The following is a 16,998-nucleotide window of genomic DNA, read 5'->3' on the forward strand; positions in this document are numbered from 1 at the left end:
GTCCAGCCCAGAGTAAGAATAATTAACTAGGGGGGAGCTGACTTCGATGCAATGCAAAACCCCACCTGACAAGTATGGGGGTCATTCCCCCAACCCCACCCCCATGACAGGAATTACTAGGTAAATCCACCCTCCCCACCCCCACAGCACACATGAATGAGGGTGACCGCCCCATAACAGGGACACCCCACCCTACCCCCCTCACCCCCCCCCCCCCCCGAGAGTCCCCCAATACAAGGGAACTCCCCAATAGCTAAGGAACCCCCCATATCAGGGAATTCCCCCAAACCAGGAAATCCCCCAGCAGGACGCACCCATGGCAGAGAACCCCCCCCCCCCCACCATAGCAGAGAAGCCCTCCCCCATAGCAGAGACCCCCCCTTAGCAGAGAATGCCCCATAACAGGGAACCCTCCACAGTGAGGAACCCCCCCATAACACGGAACCCCCCATAGCAGAGCTCAACAAGAAAGCAAAGGATGGATGACTTCCATTTTATGTCTCCTTTCACAACCTCCGAACATCCAAAAACTCTTTACAGACAATGAGGTACTTTGTAAGTGCTGTAATGTAGCAAACACTACTGCCCATTTTGGCACAGCAAGATCTCACAGTCATTAGTGTAGTACTGAGGGAGGCAGTGGTGTGCTTTTGTTGCTGGATCAGTAATTCTGAGACCCAGGGTAATGTTCTGGGAACCAGGTTTGATTCACACCATGACAGATTGTGAAATTTGAATTCAATTAAAATCTGGAGTTAAAAGTGACCATGAAACGATTGTCGCAAAAACCCATCTGGTTCATTAATGTCCTTTAGGGAAGGAAATCTGCCGGCCTCACCTGGTCTGACCTATATGTGTCTCCAGATCCACAAAATGATTCTTAAACTCCCTCAGTGTTGGGCAATAAATGCTGGCCCAGCCAGTGACACCCACATCACATCACGAATTATAAAAACTTTTGGAGGTCATCAGGTTGGTGGCATTGTGTCAGGTTTTACAAAGTGTGGGTCGCGACCCGCGGTAGGTATCGGAGGGTCACGGAGCAATTGGTTGCAGTGGAACTGATCCCGAAAGAAGTGTCCATTGGTTGCTACCAGCATATAAAATGAGAATGGCTGCATTATCAGCCGTGTAGTCTTCCCACCATAAGAGGCCTCAGTGACGGGTCACGCGCCCTGCATGTACACTTGACATCAAGCGCCCTGTACGTACGTGCATTTGCCGCAAAATCACGGCGGCGAACCTCTTCAATTTTCTAGCTGCAAGGCAAGCGGATTGTGAAGATGGATCATTTAGAAAGAGACACCAGAGACATAAATAGGCAGAGTACCTACTGGTCAGGATCTCATATTGGAATCTATTGGAAAGAGCTGATGAGGAGAGTCAATGGCAGGACAGAACAATGCTAGTGTTAGCTCCATAAGCTGATTTCAGGGCCTCTGATGAACAGCCTACATAGAGGTTTGGCAAGTGCAAGTACAAAACCAAACTACTACATGTTCACCCTACTGCTACGGCACATCGAAGAAAACAATGTTCGTACGGGAACTGTCAATAGACTGGCAAGTCTTATTGAGTCGCATCTGGCTGCTCTGATCAACAGTTTTTGTCACTACTTTCTAGAGGAAAAGTTCCAGATTTTGAAAGAGAAGAGATGGATGAAAAATCCCTTTGAGTTGGAGATCCCAGAGTCAGTTATTAACTTACAGCTGACTCCAAATGAGGAGACTGAGCTGCTGCACCTGGCCTGTGACAGCACATTAAAAACACGCCACAGGTCCATGAGGCTGTCAGCGTTCTGGAGTACCATCTCCGAGAAGTATCTAGCGCTGAGTAAAACAAGTATTTTGTTGCTATCGCCCTTCACGACGACCAACATGTGCGAAGTTAGATTTTCCGTTCTCACAAAGATACAGACGGCACAAAGAAACCGGCTGAACTCGGCACCTGATATGTGCACTGCCCTCCCCTCCTGTGAACCTGATTGGAGTGAGATGGTGAGGACCAGGCAGACTCACCTGTCGCATTAAAGGTAAGTGAACGTGATGCGTGTCGCGAAGGTCGGGCAGAGTGGGTCGTGAAGGTCAGCCGGATGGCAAAAGTGGATCTCCGGGGAAAAAAGTTTGAAAAACACTGGCATAGTGGATCTAATGCAGGATTAGTAACCCTGAAGCGTAGAAGACAGGTCTGGAAACATGCGCTCAAGTCCCATCAGGCCAGTTGCAGAATTTAAATTCAATTAGTTGAATAAATTGGAAATAATATGCATGTATCAGGATTAGTGACCATGCAGTCACCATATAGTTGCTAAAAACCCATCTGATTCACCAGGGATGGGCCATAGCAGCTGGTCTTGGGAGGGACAGTCACATTGCAGGAAGAAGAAATAGGGAAGGAAATCTGTCATCTATGCCTGGTCTGGCCTGTATGTGACTCTTCATCCATTACAATGTGGTTAACTCTTAAATTCCCCCTGAAATGGCCTCGCAAGCCATTCTGCCTGGCCCGCTGAGTCTTTCTAGTGCTTTTTGTTTTTATAGAATGCCCCGATGTTGGTGAAATTCTCTGTATCCTGATTTAATTGATCTGCTTTTCGAGTTCAAGCTAACGATCAATAGTACAACAAGCAGCTATCAATGTTTGTTGAACATTGACAATTCAGCATCAGAAAAATATGATCAACTTAGCAACTCAACTCAACGGCGCAACACAATATCACCGTGACGTTTGACAGCTGGAAAACAGGCCATTCAGTCTACCTGAGCTGTGCTGGCCCTCTGAAAGGCCCGTGCCCCAGCGAGAGGCAGCATTTCCAGAAAAGGACAGAGAAGATTGAGAATAAAGACCTAATGAAGAGAGACTTGGACAGAAGCTATTTTTTTACTGGAGGAAAGAAGATTGGAGAAGGGCATGTGATCTGGTTCGCGCTAAAATGCATGAAGAAATGTAGATTTAGATTTAATGTAGATTTAATTAACTTAGACACTGATCCGAAAACCAGAGGACACGTACAAAATTAAGAAGCCTTGAGCTAAGTTTCAGAGCAGGAGATAAGTGGAATAGGCTGTCAACAGCTGTCAATTCACCCCTTCATTTTGGTTAGGGCCAAGAATGCTGATTTTAGCTCATTCCTTCAGATCACACCCCTGTGTTAAAAGAAAGATTTGTCGCTATTCTTGTTCCTGATGGTGTTGAATATCCCCAACTGTAAGTACCCACATGTATCATAGTGCAGGAGTAGACCATTTGGCCCATCGAGTCTGCACCCACCCTCCGAAAGTGCACCCCACCCCAACTACTTCCCCGTAACCCCACCTAAGGTTTGGAAACTATGCAGCAGTTTAGCATGGCCAATCCACCTAACCTGCACATCTCTGGGCTGTAATATCAGGTGGGGACACAAGTTTACTACGATACCTCACATGGTTGAATAGTGTATCTGGGGAGTCACTGTCCAGGTTTGCCAATGCATAATGGTGAAGCATCTTGACCTATCACTGTCCAGGAGTCAGAAAAAGCTAGCATGCAGGTACAGCGAAAAAGTAAGAAAGCAAATGGTATTTTGCCGTTCGTCAGAATGGGATTTGAGTCCAGGAGTAAAGATGTCTTGCTGCAATGGTATAGAACCTTGGTGAGAGAGCACGGGGAGTATTGTGAACAGTTTTGGTCACCTTATCTGAGGAGGGATATATTTGCCATGGAGGGAGTGAACAGAGATTCATTCACTGGACTAATCCCTGGGGTGGCAGGAGTGTCGTATGAGGAGAGGTTGAGCAAACTGAGCCTGTATTCTCGAGAGATTCGAAGAACCAGAGGTAATCTAAATTCTAACATGGTGCGGCAGGGTAGATGTGCAGAGAAGGTTTCCATCGGCTGGTGAGTTTAGAAGCAGGGGACAACAGACTCAGAATAAGGGATAGGCCATTTAGGACTGAGATGAAGAGGAATCTCTTTACTCAGAGGATGGCAAATCATTGGAATTCTCTACCCCAGAGGCTGAGCATTTCCAGGACAGATATCTGGATACCAATGACGTCATAGGGATTGCGTAGGAAAGTGACAATGTGATCGATAATCAGCCATTATCTAATTAAATAGAAGAGCAGGTATGATGGGCCGAATAGTCCACTCCTGCTCATTTGTTCCGATCGATATTCCTACTTTCCAAACCGATGTCATACCCTGCCTGCCGCCCAAGATTCTTTCCCATTGAAGGAAAAAGAAATGGGGTGGGTTCCAATACAGGCTGCCAATTCATTGTTGTCCAAGATGAATTCATTACATCCCCACTGTCTGCACGAGAGGAAGGGGTCAGGGAAGAATTGGAGGTGGGTTGAAGCTTTCTGCTCAGGGACAAGCAAATAAAGCTTACCAGGCCAGATTCTTGGATCTGTAGAAAACTGTCGCTCCAATGCTCTTGGGGCCATGTGGTGCGGAATGTGACAAGTCTGGGTTGTACCATATTTCTGTTGAAATGATAGCCTGGAGTATTGCTACATCACCTGGGGCTGTCGAGGTAAAATTGAACAGAGCCTTACATTCTGATGTTTAAATTGTCATTCGTCAACTCCCTTAGGCAATGAGAAAATGGACTCACTTCTTTCAGGATTAACTGCACCCATAGAAAGGAAGAAATTGGATGGCAGGTTGGTCAGTCCCCAATGCACATTTTCCAATCCTGTTTGCATATTAAAGCTGGCCAGGTTAAGTTGTGTGTTCATTTCTATAAACATAGTAGCTAACAGGCATAATGTGTGATTGGATTTCCAAGTCACTCACCATCCTGGCTTGAAACTATGGAAAAGTTTCCAAGTTAATTTTTGGCAGGTTTTCTAGGGAGTTTGCTGTCGGCCCTGCCGGCGATTTCCCCACCGCTATTCAATGACACTTCGTCAATTTTTGGGGCCCTGGGGAGTTTCTCATCAGTTTAGCCCACACTGAGGGTGGGATTTACCGGCTGTTCGTGCCTGTGGGAAATTCTGGTCCCAAGCTGGCACACGGGTTTTCCAGAGATGAAGAGTGCATCCCATTGACAATGGCGGGACTGGTAATCCCGTTGGAGAGCCAGCTGCACTACCGAAAAACAAGCGGATGTGTAGTGGGGAGGAAAACCACCCTTCAAATTGTTTTCAGCGATGGGGAGCTGAACTGAGAGATCAGGCCGTCATTTTGATCTCAAAGTCTGGCTGGGTCACTGTCTGTGTGGAGTCTGCGCGTCCTCCCCGTGTGTGCGTGGGTTTCCTCCGGGTGCTCCGGTTTCCTCCCACAGTCCAAAGATGTGCTGGTTAGGTGGATTGGCCATGCTAAATTGCCCGTAGTGTAAGGTTAAGGAGGGGATTGTTGGGTTACGGGTATACGGGTTACGTGGGTTAAGTAGGGTGAGCATTGCTCGGCACAACATCGAGGGCCGAAGGGCCTGTTCTGTGCTGTACTGTTCTATGTTCTATGTTCTAAAGTGAGCTTGTGGGCCACCCACACACCCCCACCTTTGGGCAACGTATCCAGCCCCACACACATGGGCATTACCCAACCATCCCCAAGTGAGGATGCCCGCTATAGAGTAACCCCCTCTTCAGGCCCCCCACCCCCGCCTTGCAGTCTCCCTATTCCTGGACCCCACCTGTCACCCCCCCCAACCTCCCAGAGGCCAGTACTTACCTGCCCTGCACCCAGTATTCTTCCTACTCCTCTCCACCCTACCCGAGCCCTGACCCTTCATTGTGCCACCCTGGCACCTTTGTACTAACACCCAGGCACCTTGGCAGGGCCAGGATGTGAGCTGGGAAGTGCCAAGGGGCCCCTGTTTCAGAGGAAAGGCCACGGAGCCACCCTGCATGATCCCTGGCCAGCCAGGGGGCCTCCAATGGCCCAGTAGACCCCCGAGGTGCCATTCCGCCTGGTCCACATTTGTGTGGACAGTACTGAACGGCGCCTGGCTGCAGCCTCCCTGGGGAGGCCAGTAGATCACAGGTAAAGCTGCCTATGTACGTTTAAAACCTACAAAGTTGCGTTCCGTGTGGTCACAACCCTTTTGGATTTGATTCTGATTCCAACGCCTTGCAGGACTTGGTTAAATCCCACGAGGCATAATAGTTGCCGGGAAGCCTATGGAAGGCCTCTACCACCACGTTGTGCTCTCACCTGCGCCCAACCCGGCCGGTAGATCGCGACCTATATCACTATCGTTAGGTCAAAATCCTGAACTCCCTCCCTAACAGCACCAGGGGTGTACCTACACCACATGGACTGCAGCGGTTTACACCATCACCGTAACAGCAATTAGGTATGGGCGACTAATGCTGGCCTAGCCAGTGATCCCCACACTCCACAAATAAACAAATGACAAATTATCACTTTTATAGATCATAAACTCAAATGAAGCGGGTTATTTGATCAAATCCACACAGAATGCAATTCCTACCATTTCCTATAAAAGGAAGCAGCTATTTCCTAAATGAGTCCTGATTTCATGAGTTTATTGACAAACCTTTGCAGCTTTAACCTCCCGTGCCTCCATTAGGAGATAAAATAAAATATGCTATTTGCATTCTACTGTGATGAACAGCATTGCATTTGGTTTCTATGGGCAGATTCTAAAATAATACCAACCTGCAAATCAAGTTGGCCTGGATTCTCCGGTCGCCGACGGCAAAATCGCGTTTGGCAATCGGCCGAGGAATCCAAATGTCTGACAAAATTTGCTCCGCCCCCTCCAAAGTGGCGTACTCAGGCCATTGCCTGAGGCACGCCCCTGATGCTCTGCTTTTTCGATGGCGTGAGACACATGTGGTCTCATCTGTCGGGAATGAGGCGTGGTGGCTGCAGACTCAGTCCAGCGTCGCCACAGTCAGGGGAGGACCAATCCGGGGGCAGGGGTGGGTGACACATTCGGGGCTGGGGGCACTGTGGTTGGGTGGTCCGGGGAGTGTGAGCCGTCCGAAGGTGGGGAACTATTTTGCGGGCCGGGATGAAGCACGACACGGCTGCTGCAGGCTGCCACCGTGTGCATGCGCAGCCACGGACCCGGCAATTCTCCGGGCCACACCAGCAGCTAGAGCCGGGTGCTCTACGCTGCCTCCTTGCTAGCCCCCAGCGAAATGGGGAATCATCGCCAGTTTTCCAAACACCACCGTTCCCACGCAGGCGTGGGGACATAGACCCAGATTGGAGAATCCAGACCATTCTCTTAATTAGATCAAAAGACCACATTAGTTCACGGTATTGCAGGCGGGGGTCCTGGAGTGGGGAGGCTGTAACGGGGCATGGGGACGGGAGGGCTGAAGAGGGGGGGGGGACCCATAGCGGAGTTCACATTATTGCCTCCGGAGATTGTGAATTCAAACCCCAGTCCAGGACTTTAACACGGAATCAGACCCTAACACTCTGGTGACGAATTGATAGAAATGAGGCTATGACAGGTGAGGACCTTGAGACGATTGTTATCACTAAGGAGGGAGTGATAGGCAAGCTAATGGGGCTAAAGGTAGACAAGTCTCCTGGCCCTGATGGAATGCATCCCAGAGTGCTAAAAGAGATGGCTAGGGAAATTGCAGATGCACTAGTGATAATTTACCGAAATTCACTAGACTCTGGGGTGGTCCCGGTGGATTGGAAATTAGCAAACGTGACGCCACTGTTTAAAAAAGGAGGTAGGCAGAAAGCAGGAAATTATAGGCCAGTGAGTTTAACTTCGGTAATAGGGAAGATGCTGGAATCTATCATCAAGGAAGAAATTGCGAGGCATCTGGATAGAAATTGTCCCATTGGGCAGACGCAGCATGGGTTCGTAAAAGGCAGGTCGTGCCTAACTAATTTAGTGAAATTTTTTGAGGACATTACCAGTGCAGTAGATAACGGGGAGCCGATGGATGTGGTATATCTGGATTTCCAGAAAGCCTTTGACAAGGTGCCACACAAAAGGTTGCTGCATAAGATAAAGATGCATGGCATTAAGGGTAAAGTAGTAGCATGGATAGAGGATTGGTTAATTAATAGAAAGCAAAGAGTTGGGATAAATGGGTGTTTCTCTGGTTGGCAATCAGTAGCTAGTGGTGTCCCTCAGGGATCCGTGTTGGGCCCACAATTGTTCACAATTTACATTGATGATTTGGAGTTGGGGACCAAGGGCAATGTGTCCAAGTTTGCAGATGACACTAAGATGAGTGGTAAAGCGAAAAGTGCAGAGGATACTGGAAGTCTGCAGAGGGATTTGGATAGGTTAAGTGAATGGGCTCGGGTCTGGCAGATGGAATACAATGTTGACAAATGTGAGGTTATCCATTTTGGTAGGAATAACAGCAAACGGGATTATTATTTAAACGATAAAATATTAAAGCATGCCGCTGTTCAGAGAGACTTGGGTGTGCTAGTGCATGAGTCACAGAAGGTTGGTTTACAAGTGCAACAGGTGATTAAGAAGGCAAATGGAATTTTGTCCTTCATTGCTAGAGGGATGGAGTTTAAGACTAGGGAGGTTATGTTGCAATTGTATAAGGTGTTAGTGCGGCCACACCTGGAGTATTGTGTTCAGTTTTGGTCTCCTTACTTGAGAAAGGACGTACTGGCGCTGGAGGGTGTGCAGAGGAGATTCACTAGGTTAATCCCAGAGCTGAAGGGGTTGGATTATGAGGAGAGGTTGAGTAGACTGGGACTGTACTCGTTGGAATTTAGAAGGATGAGGGGGGATCTTATAGAAACATTTAAAATTATGAAGGGAATAGATAGGATAGATGCGGGCAGGTTGTTTCCACTGGCGGGTGATAGCAGAACTAGGGGGCATAGCCTCAAAATAAGGGGAAGTAGATTTAGAACTGAGTTTAGGAGGAACTTCTTCACCCAAAGGGTTGTGAATCTATGGAATTCCTTGCCCAGTGAAGCAGTTGAGGCTCCTTCATTACATGTTTTTAAGGTAAAGATAGATAGTTTTTTGAAGAATAAAGGGATTAAGGGTTATGGTGTTCGGGCCGGAAAGTGGAGCTGAGTCCACAAAAGATCAGCCATGATCTCATTGAATGGCGGAGCAGGCTCGAGGGGCCAGATGGCCTACTCCTGCTCCTAGTTCTTATGTTTTTATGTTCTTATGAAGCCGCAATGTAGCTGTGCAGGTGACATCATAACAGGACATTGAGAAAGTCAAAACGCAATCCATAAGAGTCAGCTTGGTTTTCTGAAGGGTCAATTTTGTTTGACTAATTTGCTGGATTTCTTCAAAGATGTAACACGCCGGCAGCACGGTGGCCTAGTGGTTAGCACAACCGCCTCACGGCGCTGAGGTCCCAGGTTCAATCCCGGCTCTGGGTCACTGTCCGTGTGGAGTTTGCACATTCTCCCCGTGTCTGCGTGGGTTTCGCCCCCACAACCCAAAAATGTGCAGAGTAGGTGGATTGACCACGCTAAATTGCCCCTTAATTGGAAAAAACAATTGGGTAATCTAAATTTATTTTTTTTTTTATTATTTTTTTTTTTAAATTTAGTGTACCCAATCATTTTTCCAATTAAGGGGCAATTTAGTGTGGCCAATCCACCTAGCTTGCACGTTTTTGGGTTGTGGGGGCGAAACCCACGCAGACACGGGGAGAATGTGCAAACTCCACACGGACAGTGACCCAGAGCCGGGATCGAACCTGGGACCTCAGCGCCGTGAGGCGGTTGTGCTAACCACTAGGCCACCGTGCTGCCCTCTCTAAATTTATTTTTAAAAATAAATAAATAAATAAATAAATAAAATTAAAAATTTAAAAATTTTTTTTTAAAGATGTAACACGCCAAGTGGATTATGGACATCCTGAGGACGTAGTCTAAGGGTCCTTCCAGTTCTTTCTTCTTTATTTCCTGTCTATTCCCTTATTTCCCCCTTTCTTTATTTTCTCCCTTACATTTTTGATCCCTAGATGATTTATGGACGTGTGTCTTGAAAGCAGCCTGCCACTTTAATTCAAACAGAAGAAAGCAGTGGCCTGTGCCTTTAATTCAAATGGAAGGATCCAGAAGGCCGTGCTGCTTTAAATTGTGGACCGGCACCAATGACAGAGATCGGCTGGGACTTGGTTTGATTGGTTTGTCCAGTGGCCAAAGAATTGGCACCAATAGGCTGTTTTCTGCCTGGTAACAGATGGCGATTGGATATTATCCCTCTTTGATTCTGCAGCCGGATAGAGGAACGTAACTCTCTCCAGAAAAGATCTAACTAAACCTCTGCAGAAGGCCACTGTGAAAGTTAACTCTCTCTCCAATAAGTCTGTGGCCGTTGGATCCCTGTCAACAGAAACTGAAGGCAGGGCACGAATTGGGAGCAAAGTCTGATGAAACAGGGATTCTGTCTCTCTGGGAAAAATGTGTGTTCAGGCTGCAATGCAGGGACTGTGATTTAACAAGCTTTCTGCGGAGAAAGCCTACAAGGTCCATCATCTGAAACACCTCTTTTCTCTTTCATTTACATTTTTCCCCTTTTCTACGCCTGTGTGTTTGTCTGTCTTGTGTGTATGAAATGAAATGAAAAATGAAAATCGCTTATTGTCACGAGTAGGCTTCAATGAAGTTACTGTGAAAAGCCCCTAGTCGCCACATTCCGGCGCCTGTCCGGGGAGGCTGGTACGGGAATCGAACCGTGCTGCTGGCCTGCTTGGTCTGCTTTAAAAGCCAGCGATTTAGCTCAGTGAGCTAAACCAGCCCCTGCAGAGGCTGGGAAGGCAAGGTATGGTAGGAATTGGCATTCATTAATACTTAAACCAACTATATTTGCTGCGTATTTTTCACCATTAATATTGCTATAAATAAACAGTAATAGTGTTTCAACTTACAAACCTGGTGACTGTAATTATTGGGCAGCCAAGGGCCAAAGATATCAGGAATTCTTATTGGTTAATTCACTTGTGCTGTGATTCTTGAGCACCTGCAGCTGGAGTTGGCCGTGCAGGGTACCCAGCGTAACATAACTTCCAAAAGGCATTTAATAAGGTGTCACACAATAGGTTAATACACAAGTTAAGATCACATGGGATTAGGGGTAATTTCTTAATTTGGACAGAAGGTTGGCTAACCGACAGAAGGCAGAGATGACCGCACAATGTTCGGCACCATTCGCGACTCCTCAGAAAATGAAACCATCCATGTCCGAATGCAGCAAATACGCAGCAAATACCCAGGTTTGGGCTGGTAATTAGCAAGTTACATTTGCACCACACAAGTGCCAGGCAATGACCATCTCCTACAGAAGAGGATTTAACCATCACCCCTTGATATTCAATGGCATTACCATCGCTGAATCCCCCACAATCAACATCCTGGGGGTTACCATTGATCAGAAACTGAACTTGACTAGCCATATTAATAATGTGGCTACCAGGTCAGGTCAAAGGCTAGGAATCCTACAGTGAGTAACTCACCTCCTGGCCCCTCACAGCCTGTCCAACGTCGATAAAGCACAAGTCAGGGGTGTGATGGAATACACTTGCTTAGATGATGCAGCTTCAACAACACTCAAGGAGCTCAACACCATCCAGGACAAAGCAGCCCGCTTGATTGCTCCCCCTTTCACAAACATTCAAACCCTCCACCACGGACGAACAGTGGCAGCCTTGTGTACCATCTACAAGATGCACTGCAGTAACTCACCAAGGTTCCTTAGACAGCACCAACCACAAAGCCACCACCACTACCATCTAGACGGACAAGAGCAGCAGATACCTGGGAACCCCACCAGCTGGAGGTTCCCGTCCAGGTCACTCGCCACCGACTTGGAAGTATATCACCGGTCCTTCACTGTCGCTGGGACAAAGTCCTGGAACACCCTCCCTAACAGCACAGCGGGTGTACCTACACCTCAGGGACTGCAGCGGTTCAAGAAGGCAACTCACCACCACCTTCTGAAGGGCAATTATGGATGGGCAATAAATGCTGGCATAACTAGTGACTCCCCACATCCCATAAAAGACATATTTCTTTAGTGGGTCTTTTTCTGCTTGGCAAAATCTAACCAGTGGAGTGCCACAGGGTTCAGTCCTCAGGCCCCGACTATTTACAATCTATATTAATGACTTGAATGCGGGGATAGAAGGTACGATAGCTAAATTTGCAGATGACACTCTAATAGGTGGGATGGTAACTTGCATTGAGGAAATAAGAAATTTACAACTGGATATAGATATGTTTGGTGAGTGGGCCAAAATATTGTAGATGGAGTTTAATATGAGCAGGTGTGAGATTATCCACTTTGGTCGGAAAAATTGAAAGGCAACTTATTATCTAAATGGAGAGAAACATCAAACCGCTTCGGTGTAGAGATATCCGGGTGTCCTCATGCATGAATCATAGTAAATTAGTATGCAGGTGCAGCAGGTAATAAGGTAGGCAAATGGAATTTTTGCCTTTTGTAGCGAAAGGGATATAGAAGTAGGGATGTGTTGCTGCAACTGTACAAGGCATTGGTCAGGCCGCACCTGGAGTAGTGTGCACAGTTTTTGTCCCCTTATTTGACGAGGGATGTAGTTCCATTAGAGGCAGTTCAGAGGAGGTTCACTAGATTGATTCCAGAGATGAGGGGTTTGTCGTATGAGGGGAGATTGAGCAGTTTAGGCCTATGCTCTCTCAAGTTTCAAAGAATGAGGGGAGATCAAATTGAGGTATATAAGATGATAAAAGGTATGGATAAAATAGACGTGGAGCGGATGTTTTCTCTTGTGGGGCAATTTAGAACGAGAGGTCACAGTTTTAGGATAAGAGGTCGTAAATTTAAAACAGATTTGAGGAAAGACTACTTCTCCCAAAGGGTTGTGAATCTGTGGAATTCGCTACCCCAGAGTGCATTGGATGCAGGGACAGTAAATAAATTGAAGGAGGACTTAGACAGATTTTTAATTGGTAACAGGTTGAAGTGTTATGGAGAACGGGCAGGACGGTGGAATAGAGGCCAGGATGGGATCGGCCATGATCACATTGAGGGTGTTAGGCTCGGGAGGTTACATTGCCGACTCCCACTCCTAGGACATGTGTTCCAGGGAGGAGCTGCTCTGGCTGATTTCGCAATCCAGCTCTTGGCCTGTAACATTGTAGGTGAGGAACATACCGGGCATGATAGAATGGAGGAGCAGACTCGATGGGCCGAATGGCCTAATTCTGCTCCTATATCTTATGAATTTATGAACTTATGGTAGATAGACGTATTTCGCAGTAGCAATAATAAATAGTTAATTAGTTAGTGTTAATAGTTTGTTATTTTCTTCTTCCAGTTATCTTTACCATGCAGTTCATAGAATTCATAGAATTTACAGTGCAGAAGGAGGCCATTCGGCCCATCGAGTCTGCACCAGCTCTTAGAAAGAGCACCCTACCCAACCGCACACCTATCCCCATAACCCAGTAACCCCACCCAACACTAAGGGCAATTTTGGACACTAAGGGCAATTTATCATGGCCAATCCACCTAACCTGCACATCTTTGGACTGTGGGAGGAAACCGGAGCACCCGGAGGAAACCCACGCAGACACGGGGAGGATGTGCAGACTCCGCACAGACAGTGACCCAAGCCGGGAATCGAACCTGGGACCCTGGAGCTGTGAAGCAATTCTGCTAAGCACTATGATACCGTGCTGCCCAGAGTTGTTTAATAATGAACGAGTCAAGAACTAGATGTTCTGTAGTGCATCATTCATCTCGGGCAATCTGCAGAACATGACGGTATTAATCAGCTGGACTTAATAACCTGTTTCTGTCCTGTAAATTCTCTTTAATCTGATGTAACCGGTGCAAGTTTTGGGCAAAAATCTTCGTTTGTGGGTCGGATCCACAATTTTAGCACTTTGATTGAGAAGTTAGTAGTTGTGTCAGGCACCATCCTCCTGCGCAAAGAATGTAAAACTACCCCTTAACAATTAAAAGGCAATTCGTATTTACATATTACCCCTCGTGTAGAAGGGCTACAGACTGCTGTATAAGGAAAAGAAGTACCTAAAAGGGAGCTTGCAAGAAACGTTAAGGGAACTGAAGATTGAAAAAATCATTAGCTGAAAAGATCTTGGCTCCTGCTTAGGCCACATGGAGCCTTAGTAGTGCAGAATGATAATGGAATCAGGTCTGTAAGGATGCTCTAACTGCATCCTAATCATACTGGATTGCTGAATAGCCTGATAACAATCACATTCGAAGAAAGTCCAGTTAGATGAAGCATCAAAAGGCTGTCAATGCTCAATGGGCTACACCTCAGCAAGAATCCGCAGCCTCAAGAAGAAACCGAGAAATGAATGGCGATTAGAGGATTATTAGCGTGCTGCCTTTACACAACATTCAGTTTGCATATTAATCGCATTACGAAATTGTCCAACCAAATGGCCCTTAGTAAATACACCATATGCCTTTGAACGTGGTTGAATTCTTCCAAAAAATGCTGCCAGTGTGAAATGGCTAGTTCTTTGTGTCCTTTGATCTCTTTCCATTTCTCTGTCAGTTTATTACTCGAGTAGCCTGGGGTCTTGATGTTTCATCTTAATGAAAAAATATTAAATCATTAACTTGATGACTCTCTGCCGATCGTGATTGGGTGGCTTTTCATGTCATTAATAGTATAAGTCCGTTTAACTGTTTGAAAACATGATTAATAATTTACCCTTGCAGTGATGGCTTTTCTTTTGGTATATTTACAAGTCCAGCGATGACTTTCCTGGCTCATGTTTTTTGAAATAAAGAATTTTGCGAGACGGGTTCTCATACCAATGTAATCTTGCTCATTGGAAAATGATGCCACAAGCATGATAGCACAGTGGTTAGCACTGTTGCTTCACAGCGCCGGGGTCCCAGGTTGAATTCCCGGCTTGGGTCACTGTCTGTGCGGAGTCCGCACGTTCTCCCCGTGTCTGCGTGGGTTTCCTCCGGATGCTCCGGTTTCCTCCCACAAGTCCCGAAAGACGTGCAGGTTAGGTGAATTGGACATTCTGAATTCTCCCTCAGTGTACCCGAACAGGCACCCGGAATGTGGCGACTAGGGGCTTTTCACAGTAACTTCATTGCAGTGTTAATGTAAGCCTACTTGTGACACTAATAAAGATTATTATTAAAAGAGCAGGCATTTGAACAAGAGCCCGGAATTTAAGGTTATGATTCTTGAAAAGAAGTAATTACACTGAAAGTGGTATGGACCATGGAGCTTAGCCGAAGCTGGTGGTATATTGAACATTCTAGATTCATTTTTAAGGAATAAGGAAAACTTGAAGAAAGTTTTTTGTCAATCTTACTGAAAGCTACTCTATTATTCTGTTCAAAAATGAATTAATTTTCTTTATATTTTAATACTTTTCTCTTCCACAGATAAAGTTTTTCTGGGAGAAAAAAAAAGTTTTAATTAATTTTTCTTGAAAAATAATAATTGCCTGATAGCGACTGAATGATGCAAAGTTTGTCTTTTTGATGAGTGAAATATTCAAGTCACGACTGCACATACGTTTGGAATGGCAAATGTGCCTTGAAAAAAATTGTTATCTCCCCCACAATGTTTTAAATTTTTACAGTTATAAACGATGCATTTTAGTTAATTTTAAACGCTTTATCCTTCATAATGGGTGGATCTTTCAAGAAAACAAATGGATACGGTGGAGACAAGTGGGCTTTCAACACGCCAACCAAATTTCACTACAGCCCCCTTGACAGTTCTCTGCCCTCTTCAGAGATCCTCTCCTGCCGCATCTCTCTGAAAGATTAAAGACGTTCTGCTCCTTCTAATCACTCCTAATTTAAAGAAGCACTTCCGACTCCTCACCTGGTTCTCAGATCTTGTTCCCTCGCTTCACCTCCTACCTTGGTTAGGCCGCTGCTCTAGCGTTGTGGGCAGTTCTGGAATTATAGGAGGGGTGTGATAGCACTGGAAAGGGTGCGGTGGAGATTTACCAGGATGTTGCCTGGACTGGAGAGATTTAGTTATGAAGAGAGATTGGATAGACTGGGTTTGTCTTCCTTGGACCAGAGGAGACTGTGGAGGACGTGATTGAGGTGTATGAGGGGCAAAGATAGAGTAGACAGGAAGAAACACTTCCCCTTGGGGTGAGGGGCAGAAGGTTTAGAGGGGATGTGAGGAATAACCTTTTTACCCAGAGTGTGGTGGGAGTTGGAACTCGCTGCCTGAAAGGGTGGTGGAGGCAGAGACCCTCATATAATTTGAGAAGTATTTAGATGGGCCAAGTGCTTGAAAATGGGATTCGAACAATTAGTTGGTTGTTTTTGACCAGAACAGACGCAATAGGCCGAAGGGCCTTTTCTATACTGTCAGCCTCTATAATCCCACAGTTCGCAGGCTCTTTATTCTTTCAATCTTTCATGGTTTACACTGTCACTCACCTTTCTCAATTAAATCTGAGTTGTTCATTCCCTCCCTCCCATTTGGCACTGGCAGCCATCATTCACAACAAAGCATTGACCGCAAGTACTGAGAGGATTGCCAGTGCTGGTGAACATCCCCAGCCAGGTTGAGCCACAATGGAATGGTCAATGTTTCATGCGCCAGTCCGAGCTGACTCGACCCATCATAGCACTACTCCGGTGAATTGCAGGCCAGGACTGCACATTGAACTATGCACACTTCTTGCACTCAGCAATAGTCATGGAGATGAATAACTGGTGTTTTTTATTTATTGAGGATTAGTCTGAGGACTTCTGTTGAATCATCCAGGCTTGTTCTTCACATTCAGTGCAGGCGCTGGTTCAGTGAGTGGTGCCCTGCAATGACAAGGTCATCCACTCCCTTTTCTGCAACAGATGGGTTACACCTTCTTCTTCTCGAGTATGGAGATTGACCCTGCACTTAATTGGCTGCACTTAACTGTCTTTACACCTGTGTTGGACGGTGTCATGATATACTGACAGGCACTTAATGAGATACAGACAGGCAGCTAATGAGCACAGGGAACAGGACATAACCAATCAGCAGGCAGAACACTTGGGAGGTGGTTTCCCACTATAAAAGGCACTCGGCACTCAAACTCCGCCTCTTTCAACTCGGGACATCTACAGAGTGA

Source organism: Scyliorhinus canicula, chromosome 11 (assembly GCF_902713615.1).
Source record: "Scyliorhinus canicula chromosome 11, sScyCan1.1, whole genome shotgun sequence".
NCBI classification, from domain to species: Eukaryota; Metazoa; Chordata; class Chondrichthyes; order Carcharhiniformes; family Scyliorhinidae; genus Scyliorhinus; species Scyliorhinus canicula.